The sequence below is a fragment of the Uloborus diversus genome, unplaced genomic scaffold, assembly GCF_026930045.1.
Source record: "Uloborus diversus isolate 005 unplaced genomic scaffold, Udiv.v.3.1 scaffold_588, whole genome shotgun sequence".
NCBI classification, from domain to species: Eukaryota; Metazoa; Arthropoda; class Arachnida; order Araneae; family Uloboridae; genus Uloborus; species Uloborus diversus.
Window position 1 is genome coordinate 65,456 of NW_026558778.1, and position 13,091 is coordinate 78,546.

Below are 13,091 nucleotides of genomic sequence, written 5' to 3' on the forward strand. Positions count from 1 at the left end.
TACTGTGTTCAATTTTCGGCAGTAGTAAACATTGGCTCTTAACGTTAGAATCGCGAAGATAGGTTCATTTATTGTATCCGCGTTACGTGGAAAAATGCAAAACATTCTAGATGAGGTTGAGGGTTGTTTGAAATGGCAACAATAGTTACGTGATGCTGTCCTAGGGACAATGAGGGTTGAATTATTCTTGGAAATACGGTGAGAAATACTAAAAGTTAATGGGCTGTCAAAAAATTTCCGTAATGTGATGTAATCAATTTTTTGGTATTAAAATGTTTTGCATAGATTGAAAAACTAAAATAAAATCATTAATTGATAATAGATTCAATTTTATTACGAGTGGTAAATAACTAACTGCAGCGTATGATTTCTTTGAAAATACGAAAGGCTCTGGTTAAATTTCGTCGGAAAAGGCATATTTCAAATTAAAATTTAAAAATAAAAAAAGTTTTCCGTGAAGTGCTAATAAAAGTGAGAAAAACATTTAAGAGAGATTACAGGAATGCACCCCAGTTACAAGATTTTTAAAAAAATTTGAAGGTAGATCGGTCTCTGAGACGTCACCTCCGCTGATATGTCACACTTTTTCACCTCCCCTGTTACAGGTTAAAGCAACCACTTTGTTTTCTTAAATTCTTCAAGTTTAGTGCCAAACGGCATGACGAAAAAAATGGAATGAGACTTCCCGAATCGCTTACTAAGCGTTTAGATCGTTATATAGTGTAGTGTGCAGAACAAAAAAAAAAATATATTTCTCTTTCAAGAAAAAACAAATCTTATTGTCCTTATGATTTTGTGCATCTAAAAAAGATGTCAAGGAAGTCCATAAAACAAGGATGTTCAAACTGCCTTCTATTGAATGCGAAAATCCCATGTATTTCCAAAATAAGTATGAAAAAAGTTTCTTTTGCCATTGGTTTCCACTCATACAATTTGCATAACTTTCCAACCAGATGCAGCTAAGATTTGGGGATTTTTCTTCTGTCCGTATAATTTTGGCTACCTCCGTAGGAGAAGTTCTGACTCAATTTTGGAAATTGAAAGGCGTCATAACCTTTTAGAACTTAAAAATATACGATTTTTTCATCGGGTGGTTTATTTTGGGGAAAGAGACTGAAGACAACTCCTCCACTTTTCCCCCGAATGGTGACATGACCTTCTCCGTTCGAGGAAACAACAGATTTGCCAGCTTTCAGAATTGTGGAGTTGGAGTCGGGCTAACGTCAGGGTACAGATGACGCGAGTCTGAGGCTTGAAAATATATGGGGTTGAACTCATTAGCAAACATAGAATTAAGGGTATTTGAGTCATTTGCAAAAGTATAAATACGTAAGAGTTAGACGATAGTGCTGCTCCCTGGGTGGGATACCAGCATTAATATGACATTGATAATGTCAATAGTTTCTTCAAAAATTAATATTCTAATTTTGATTATGTATGTAAAGAAGTAGAGCTTCAGTAGTTTAAAGATTATGTTTATGTTTTCCACTTGTCTAGGAGTAAAGTTTTTGAAGGAACGAGTCATCTTGAAGATCATCTGCGATGAAGTTTTGCAACGATCAGAGCTATAAAGAAAACCCGAATCGCCTCGTTGTATCATCCAGAGAGTGCAGTGTCACCCTTATCAGGGAATTTGAGTTTGGAATAGTCATATTGCAGCTGGTAAACCTCTGGTAATGTAAAAGTCTCACCCAAATAGTTGGGAACTGCGATCTTTTTTCTTTCTTCTTTTGCTTGTAATGTTGTCTGAACTCGGCAACAGGGCAATAAAATGTAAATTGAAGATATCCATTAATTTAAAAAAGCAAAAATAATTAGGATATAAAATATTCAAAAATGTGCAAGAGATTGATTTTGCTCCAATCGCAATGAACGATTTTCATAAGTCGCTTTTAAAAGATTGCATGCTTTAAAGTTCTGATAGTGAAAATGTACTCTGAATGGAAAATTCACTTTTTCACTCAACTTGTTCTATTATCCCTTACTCTGATCTTACTAAAAGTCGTTTGCCGTATCACCTTCTCACGCTTTTAACTTCTATCCACATCCAAAGTACAGGATAAAGTACCGAATGTTTTATCATGTTCTGCTTAGTTTATTTAAAAAAAACTATTTCAGTTATCTTCAAGCACATGATTCGTTTTATTTTGATCTCTATCTCAAGTCCCGCCCCCCTTGTTGTTATAATACTAGCTAACGGCATGAATTGAAAATGGGCTCTATGTTAAAGAAAAAACTATCATTGGAGGGGGGGGGGTTGGGGGTTGAACTCCCAAAACTATTGGTTTTAACAGAAATTACCAATCTGTACCCACAATCTCCATAATGTGAATTCTGGCTGCGCTAGTATCTGGTGCAAACTTGAAAAACGTCTGCATCTTCTCAGAGCTACAGATGACATCGCTTTCATTTTAACTCGCTCTGCTGAACCTATTAATGTATTTAGACTTTTAAAACTATTTTTCTCTCGTGCACCTACATCTCATCTAACTTTTGGCTGCTTCTGGATCTTCTGAATGAGTCAATTCTATTCTCATTTGCTCAATTTTGAAAAAAGTTTCGATCCCCAGTAACAGACACCGAAAATTCTGATGATACCCAGCAACAGATAGGATGAAGACAGGATGGATAAATGGACATAATTCCATATTTCTCTTCAAAACGCACAAAAGTTCTTTATTTTTAAATCCAAAACCTTAATAAATTCAAATGAACATGAAACACCTGCAGACCTCGTGGTGGCAGTTGATAGCCTTCCACCACTGCCTTGTAAATGCCAACTTGATCATAAAATTCATTCTGATAACACCAGATGGTTGCACCGTATTCACGGGTAGCAGCAACATCAGTTTTACCCGCCTAAAGCTTTTATTATTTAAATCCCAACTTACTGCTGTCTGTTGCTGGACCAATGTCTGCTACTGGTGCCGTTATCCTACATACAATCGCCATAATGTAAATTCTGGCTAATCTAGTATCTGGTGCAAAGTTGAAAAATGCCTGCATCTTCTCAGAGCTACAAACGGTACACGCGCAGAAGTGTGTTAACATTGTGAAGAAAAATTTATGCTGAACTCCCTTTGTCGGAGCAAAACCTTATAAACAACCTGTACATTTACTATACGGAAGGTGAATCAGTGTCATGGTTGGACATAGCTCAGAATTTCAAGTGCGGTAAAACCTCGTTTGTCTGCTCCCCCCCCCCCCCTCCCACCGTTTATCCGGATCGTCCGTTTACTCGGATCAAAATTCTAGATTTAAAATAATATACGCTTAAAAATTTCAAATTAATATTGCAAAAATATAATTATAAAAACGCCAAATGTTCGCTTTTTATTTTGATTCAGCATACTACTGCCGCGTAGGTCGTAATATAAACTACAGTAATTTAAAGAAATAACTTGGTCTGCTCGAAGAATTAGTCCGACACCATTGCAGCCGAACTGTAAATGATAAAAGTGATTGGGAACCTTTATTTGTAACAAAGCATTATTTTTTACTGCAATGAAAGATAAGCCTTCTCTTTTTAGTATGTGTTTTGCTTTAATAATATTATTCACATTGCCCTCATCATTCAATTTCTCGTTCATCCAGATTGCCTGTGGTCCCAATCCCAATTAGTCTGGATGAATGAGGTTGAGCTGTGCAGGTGTGAATTCAGAAGCAGAACGTGGTTCTTGCTAAATTTCGTTTATACCTTTCACTCACTATCAAGAAACTGTGTTAAAGTACACCCTTGTGCAAATTAAAACACACTCGAAAAATTGAGAAATCTAAGAAAGAAAGGTATTTTACTTAAATTTACATAAAATCAATAGTTTTTAGTACATAATATGATGCTCAGTACTCTTTATTAACATATAGACACGATTTGCCGTGCAATCCACCAATTTTTTCACTAGCATTAATAATATTTGTGTCCTTGTACCAGATATGAATTAGAGCAGTAATTAGCTTCTCCGTACTTGAACAGTAGGTATGCAATAGGCAATTACTGCATATAACCCAAAGGTTCTGAATTGGACTGATATCAGGAAAGTTCCCACGCCATTCCAATGTCTTAATTTGGTTCTTGGACATGAATTTCTTGACCATATTGGACGTATCGAAACGGTTGAAAACCTGTTGGAAAATGCTCGGCCCGTTCCATCTGGGTATCGTTTTTTCAACTCTGGTAAAACATTTTTTTTCCGAAATAGTATATATATATATATATATATATATATATATATATATATATATATATATATATATTCATTCTGCCCAGAACGCATTATACCCTCTACAAGCTGCAAAGAACCAACTCCATTGTTACCAAAACATCGTCTTTTGAGAGAGTTTTACAAATTGGGGTCATTCTATACAGATTCAACGGATGAGTGCGCTCGACAATTTTCAATTTTTTTGAAACTTATACCCCAAAAAGATGCATATGAATGATGTTAAAAACCACTTTTACTTTTTTTCTAACCTTAACCCTTAATTTTTTAGAGGTCATCAAAAGTCCTTTTCGTAGTCAAAAATGGGTCTTTTAGACCTTTGCATTTTGGCCAAAATCTATTTGAATTACATTTATGGCAGTTAATTTTACGCTTTGATGTTAAAGTGCATAAGATGATAGTCTTACCTGCTGAGTTACGTGGCTGTAACTTAATAGTTAAAATAATGGCAACAGGTTAAAGTTCAAGGTCAAATGTAAAAATTTTACTCATTTCAAAGGGGAATAAATCGCGTAGGGGACGGAAACACAAAAGGAAATACGGCATAAACTAATCACTGGATCTATGCTAATAAGAATATGTAACTGTTTCTGTGTGTTTTTTCACCCTTTACAGATGACAGCTTCTCAAAAATCGGAAAAAATGACAAATGACGTTTTTAGACCCCTGTAAAACAAAAGGGGATGGAATTAAAAATAAAATTTTTTTGCCAATTAAATATTCAATTCAAGTACTAAACATTTTCGATGTATTGTTTTGTGTATTTCGTTTGTAAAAAAGATACAGATCTTTGAAATTGAGCACTTTTACTAGTTAATTCACAGACTAAAACAGAAAAAAAATGAAAACCTGATTGCACCTTCTTAAATTACATATATTGTCCTCTATATAATATATTGTACTGAAGAAACATATTTTAAGTATAAAAATAATTATTTTAATTTGATAACTTAGAAATATTTGGACATGAATGAGTAGTTCAGATTTGATTGACAGCTTAATTAGTTAACTTATAGACTAGACTGATAATCTACACACACAAAGTTTTAATACATACAAACATACGCTCTGTACATTGACAGATCCAAATTGCCTTAAACATATGCAAAAACATTATATATACAAAATTTAAATTTTAAAAAGGGCATTTTTTTTTTTTTTTGTTTGAGTGTAGTTTTGAAAAAAGGAACTCATCTAGTAGACCTATAGTTGTAATGGTGACTCGAGAGTATGACGTTTTGGAATGTATTACCAATGCACATTCATAATTTGATACTTTGAAACTGAACCAGGACCAAGACAATGACAGGGGTTCTAAATTTAGTGATCAACACAAGCTATGTAATAACCTCTTGACAATAATGGGAATCTTCTTTGGATAGTATTTTTAGTAACACACTATTCTTCATACCTATTGCTAGGGGACAGTAATATTACTGTGATAATATTTAAATAGGGTGGCATAAAGCAGTGATTAGATGTTGTATAGGGAAGTTTATTTGCACAGTCAAACCTTTCTTGCAGCATTTTTTCAGCTAGTTTAATGTATGGAGAGATCACAAGAATGCATACAATGTTTAGTAGCAAAAATGCAGAAGGTATACATTTCTGTAGGAATTAAAATGTGACTTCTAGTAGTTCTTTCCAAGCTAGTTTTAGTAGCATCAATTCTTTACACGGTTCCTCTGATTCCCTTACATTGTCCATTACCATGTGATATTGCATAGAAATGCCATTCAGCTCTCAAGTTGACATCCGTTTCGTGATTACATAAATTAACAAAGTTCTTTCTATTTTTGTTGTGTATTTGAGTAAAGTATATGCCACATACTGTGTCACCATCAGAATTATAGTACTACTGTGTGAGTACATTTTCTTAAATCTACACTGACGCAAGAAATGAAAAACGTACTGTTTTTTCCTTTCAACTATGTAGATAATGTTTTTGAATGTGTTTAGGCAAGTTACATAAGTTAATGTACAGTTGCATAAGTTAATGAATATGTTTGCATGCATTGAAAATTTGTGTGTGTGTGTGTAGATTATCAGTCTATAAATTAACTATTTAAGCTGTAAATCAAGTATAAACTACTCATTTATGTTCAAATATTTCTAAGTTATCAAATTAAAATATTTTTTTAATGCTTACAATATGTTTTTTTTAGTATAATATATTACATAGAGCACAATTTACGTAGTTTAAGAAGGTGCAACGAAGTTTTCACTTTTTATTTCTGTTTTAGTGTGTGAATTAACTAGTAAAAGTGCTCAATTTCGAAGACCTGTATCTTTTTTACAAACCAAATACGCAAAACAATACATAGAACATGTATAGTACTTGAATAGAATATTTAATTGGCCAAGAACTTTTATTTTTAATTTCATCCCCTTTTGGTTTACAGGGGTCTAAAAACGTCATTTTTCCGATTTTTGAAAAACTGTAATCTGTAAAGGGTGAAAAAACACACAGTAACAGTTACATATTCTTATTAGCATAGTTCCAGTGATTCGTTTTTGCCGTATTTCCTTTTGTGTTTCGCCCCTTACGCGAGTTATTCCCTTTTGAAATGAGTAGAATTTTTACATTTGACCTTGAACTTAAACCTATTGCCATTATTTTAACTATTACGTTACAGCCATGTAACTCAGCATGTAAGACTATCATCTTATGCACTTTAACATCAAAGCGTAAAATTAACTGCCATAAATGTAATTCAAACAGATTTTGCCCAAAATGCAAAGGTCTAAAAGTCCCATTTTTGACTACAAAAATGACTTTTGATGACCTCCTAAAAAAATCAAGGGTTAAGGTTAGAAAAAAAGTAAAAGTGGTTTTAAACATCATTCATATGCATCTTTTTGACATACTACTAATGTCAAAACAGAAATACTATGGTTTATGTATGGTATTTTACTTTTTTAGTTAACGTAAAAATAAAACTAAAACCAGAGAACCAGAGTGCGAAAAATGCAAAACATTTATTTATCTGTCTCAGGAAGGATCTCCTCATGTTACAGGACGCTGAAAACTTTTTATCAGTTTTTGGAAAATGGTTCGTTTCAGTACGTGATATTGGAGTTGTATTTGAATGCTAGTGAACAAATTTTATTGTTTTTTTTAAAGCACTCTAATACAAAGAGTAATGAAACTCATCGAAACTCGGTATAAGAATATAACAACATTTTAAAAAAATGAAGTTAAACGGTTTTGAGAACTAATCACTATTGATGACCTTTTCTTCCGTTGAATGTGACTGCTGTATCTCAAAAGGTAATGCAAGGACTCGCATAAATTTTAATGTACAACTTGACTCTTAATAGGAACTTGTGCTTATTGTATACTGGTTTCAAACGCTCCAAAGGAAGTAGGGCTATTCGGTTTTCTCTTTAAGTATCTCTTGGACAGTCGGACATTTCTTATTTGTTAAGTGTGGATCCCGTGTAACAAAAAATAAACTGTTAAAGATAATGCAGGGATTCAAACGAAATTTGGTATTCTAATGAACCTGAATGAGATCTGGAGTTGATTACGTTCATAGCTCGAAGAGCGTAATAGAACGTTCATGATAGAAGTAGAAAGTTCTTCGTTTTAAGCATGACGGCTAATTAAGGAAGTTCTCCGAAGAATCGGTTGAAAACTGGTAATGGTGAATACTCATCGAGGCTAGTTGTGACTTTAATTTGAATTAAGAAAATACTTTGATATTCGTTAGTAAGATAAACGTCTAACTGAATGTCTTAACTGTGTCTTGTCTAGGCTGGTACTATATGTTTCATTTAGAAATTATTATTATTTTGCACATATTATTTGCGTTTAAGAACCTAATAATGTGTAGATATGTATCGAAAGTTCGAAAATTTCTTCGATACTGGTAATTTTCTTAAATCCGGCAATTCCTTAAATGTGTCACAATAAAATTTTTTGTTGATGTATATGCATTTACAAACTTTTTAATTTTTATCATTTTATTTCAGCCATAAAATTCCCAAGCTATCAAAATGAGAGCCGAGCTCTCAGTGGCCTCATCAGTGAAAGAAAAACATGGGATCATTTAAGTTTTTTGATTGGTAAGTCTCTAAAACCGTTTTGTCCGATTGATTAGGATACTGCAATAAGTCAGTTTCAAAAGTATTGTATTCCATTACTGCGCTTGTTTAAAACATAGGGTCGCAATGAATAGGACATATAAATTTTCTTTTATTTCTGCAATTTTTTTCTAGATTTCTTTATTCAAATACTCAGGACAATTTCGATTGAAATTTCAAATTACAAAAAAAAAAAAAAAAAAGTAGAGGAATGTGGGTCAAAGTGAAATAGATAAGATGACTGAATTTTCTGAAAATGAAAAAATTGGAAATTTATTTTGAAACGTACAGTACATAACGAAAGATCATTCTATTTTACAATAAAACTTATATTGAAAAAGTATTGTTTATTTTTGGCAGTATATTTTCGCCTTCAAAAAAAAAAAAGTGGAAAATTTTCACTTTATTTTTTTATGGGGCAAAGTGAAAAATGAGATTTTACAAATGAAATATTTTGTATTGAATTATAAAAAATATTTTTGATCAAATGAATCGATAAATAAAAGTTTTTATGAGTAAATGAAAAGATACTGAAAGAAGAAAATGAAAATTAAATTGGTAAATTAATTACTATGTGAAGACAAATAAATGAACAAGTAAAAGAGTGAATAGATAAGAGCATAAGAGAATGAATGAATAAATAAGTGAATAACTTAATCTAGGAAGGTAAATGAATGAGTTAATAAATGGATACGTAGGTGATTTAGTAAATGAATGAGCGAGTAAACAATTTCACTTTGCCGCATCCACTTTGCCCAGCGTGTACTTGACTGATAGAAACAAAATATTTAAAATACAGATAAGCTTAATGTTAACCAAAAAAAAATATTTCACACAGTGTTAGGAGGCCTCAATTAATATTTCAAGTGTTAAAAACAAGAACATTATTATTTTTAAATTAAAAAATAATTTTTGCCTTGCAGCAAAATATTACAAAGTATCAATTTTTGAAAATTACCTGTATTATGATATGCTTATATAATCGGTGGTATTTTTTTACTGACTGGAATAGATTACATGTGCTACGATATAGTTAAAGTATTACCAGATAGGTGGAGCAAAAAGCAGAGTAAATATTTCACCATTTAACTTTACCCCGGGATTTCACTTTGCCCCACATTCCCCTACATATAAAACTCAATGATACTTACATATAATGAGCAATAATTGAAGACTCTCCCTCCCATTCAATCCTGCCAACGGAATTGAGCGCTGCCGTGGGAAAGCAAAAGACAACATCTGAAGTAATTACGAGTTTTTGAAACATTTGAAGAAACGCGTTTAGGATATCTCACTAACCAGGTTGTCTGCATATTGCATGTATAAAAGAGAAGTTACGGAGTAATTAGAAACACATTTTTCAATGCAGAGGAATGAACTTATAGTAAAAACATATGTCCACAAAAGGATCTTTTCGCTAAAAAAAATTTAAAATAATTTTGATTTTCAATGTTTTTTGTACTTCAGAGTCATTACTCAGAAAATCCTGCCAACAGTTTTTCAAGATTCACATCTTAATGGTGTAGAAATGGAAAACAATGTAAAAAAAACACAAATTATACTGATAAACAAAGCTTCTGTCCCATGAAAATTTTATAGTGTTTCTAGAGCGATTTTGAACGCTGATTTCAAATATTCAATCAGAATTTTTACATCATCCACAGTTTTCGTGTAATCATAGGTTTTGAGTGATTTTTTTCCCGCGTTTTGCTAGATCATGTAATGATAAAAACTTATAATTAACAATTAAAATTTAGTCATTAATACTAGAAATGGAGATATAGATAGTCAGGTTTGCTAGTAGTGCATACTGCAGTGGTAGTATGGTGGTCAGTGTTAATAGCACCCGATTTCGGGATAAAAACTACCTCAATGGAATCATTTTTTGTGTTTTTACAGTTGAATGCAAACATGATGAAGTTACAGATTTTTACTCTAAGGAAAATGCTTTAGTACACTGTAATAGTATTGACTCTATAATGTATATGTTCGCATTTTAACATGAAACAGATGGACTTGATATTAACTCATTTGTAACTACTTTAAAAGCTATACTATTGACTAATTGAAACACGTTGCCTTTGGTTGTACTAACATATTCAGTCAAAATAAAGGAAACATATGGATATTTGTAAGTTTTTTTTAATAAAATTTTTGTACAACATATATCACGGGACAATTATTTCTGGCCAAAAATTGAATTAAAGAAATCTCATGAACTGCTTGGTTTTAACACAAAGCTGTTTTCTCCCTTGCAAAAGGAAAGCAACGGCAATTAGAATTTAAAGAAAGAAAAAAGACTGGACATGTTATTCCACAGGCATTTTATATTAAATTAGGCCTTTGAAAACTTTGTAAAGACTTTGTCAAACTCATGCTAAATTTGAATACTTAGAACTAGAATTTCTATATAGTTTACTAGTGTAAAGCAAAATAAAAATCTTTGGAGGACCACCCATTGTCCAAGTTAACAAATTCTTGCGGATTAAGGCTGGACACTCCAAAGGAATGTTTCTGATGTCAAATACAGAAAGAAATAAACAATAGCTCAGTTTTTGATTATCGTTTTTGAATTAATAATACATGTGAATACGCGCACTTCTTTCAAGCCTCAGTCTAGGGTAACAGAAAATGTGTGGGTGATGGAGAAAAATCGTTTGCATATTTGAATTCAGCGCATCATTTTACACTAAGAACAAGTATTTTTCTCGTGAGACAAAAAAAAAAGTAATTTTTATAGACTAGTGTTATTAAGAAAATAAATTATATAGCTATGTCAAAGCTGTTGGTACTTCGTTGTCTCTTGTCCTGCATTTCTATTGGTTAACTTCTCTTCTTACTCAATTGGTATTTATACTATTCTCCACGTGACTGCGGTTGTGTTTTCTCTCGCCTCTTTTATTTGTTGAGCAGTTTTGCATTGATGAAGAGGCTCCATTTCAGCCTTGAAATAGCTATATATTTAGTTTCTTGATAACTTATGCTTTATTTACACAGTTTTTCTCATTTCAATTATGCATACTTTAGTCATATTTTCTAATTTTGCACTTTTGGTTTGTTGAAAAACTATTGATTTGAAATAAGATTGAGGGTGAATTTATTATTTCATACTCTTAGTTTGAATAATGGTAAAACACTGTTTTAACGTGTGTATGAAATTGGTTTTGTTGTCTTCATAAAAATATAAGTACTGCAATAGCTTATCTATCTGGCAGTTAAGTAACCATGTTTTTTACCACTTTTGTTTTCATTTTACATACCTTCCTTCCCCCAAAAATTAGTCATATGCTTAAATGGGTGATTCTCCAAAAACCTGCTATTTTTTTATTAACTAATTCTTTGAAAATAAAAAGGATTTATTTGTACTGTTGTGCCTCTTACCTTCTGGCCCTATGTGATACTATGTGGTGCATAGGGAGTTTCTTTTTGTGTCTAATAAAAAAAGAGGAGCTTATTAAAAAAAAAGTAAAAGGAACTCACTTGAACTATACATACTAAAGAGGGTACTAAGAGAAAGATATTTTTGTTTACACATCACATTTCTCTTACTCAAAGCCCAGAATTATATTTAATGTTTTAAATACTATTTTACTAACTCTTAATTAAACTATGCATCGCAAGTGTCATTAAGAAATAAACTTTATGTACAAAGCAGAAATGTTGTCCATGAGAATTGCCAAAAAATGCTGAAAACTTCAACTCGAAGCTTTCAAAACTTATTAAGAGCACCGAACCAATTAGGTTAATAAAATACTTGACGAATCCAACCAAATGGTGAGAATAAACAGTTTTGTCATACAGTAGATTTAAAATTATTCCTTTTTACCCATAACTAGTAAACAAAGTCGTAGGCCAAGAGAGTAATATGAAAACCTTAAGACGTACTTTAAATTAATGTAGTACATTGATTTGTTTTGTTTTTAAATATGTAGATGAAAACAATTATATTGTTCCGTTAAGTAACATGTTTTACCTTACAGTCTATTTTCGATAGCTTATAGCTAGAATATCTGGAAGCATTGGTTGAGTTAAAAACTCTAAAGAAGGTTGGGGAACTTCCGATAACTTGAACTACCATTTACTCGGGCCGTGGTGGACTGATGGGTAAGGCGTCCGGCTCGTAACTGGAGGGTTCCGGGATCGATGCCAGAAGGTCAAAGATCCTCCATGTTCGCTGAGGATGACCGGGGAACGCGAAATATGCCGTGGTCATAAATTCGTCCAAGTGAATCAATGATTTTGGGGGTGCTGCACCAGGAGATTTTCGGCTTCTGGGTTTGGTTCTAAATTATCAAAGTGTTGGTAGATGGTGTTTACATCTATAGTATGCTGACTGAGCCTAACGGACTTCCACCTTAATGGTGCTTTATAAACAGATGCCGTACTCTGCCTTAAATCAAGTAGCATCGGTACACAAGCTCGAATACTCGAGTGGTTTAATCAACAACAAACTTTAACTTAAAGTTTTAAAGCCATGTCACACGTAACGAAATTCGCTCAACCTACCCATTAAACTTCAAGCTTTCATCCAACTTTCGCTTGAAGAAGTTGAACAAGGTTTCCATGCTCTCAAACGAAGGGTTGATCCTAAACGTGGCTTCTGTCTACCATTTTAGGCGACTTAGCACAATGTACTCTGAGCGATGTTCTTTGGATTTAATGGGATTGTTTTTCTCAATTTATTTCAAAGCTGTAAATAAATTTCAGTTTTGAAAGTTGCAATCTTTCGAAATTATGAAAAAGTGATTCATAAACATGTTGATTTTACTAGCTCAATACAGCGAT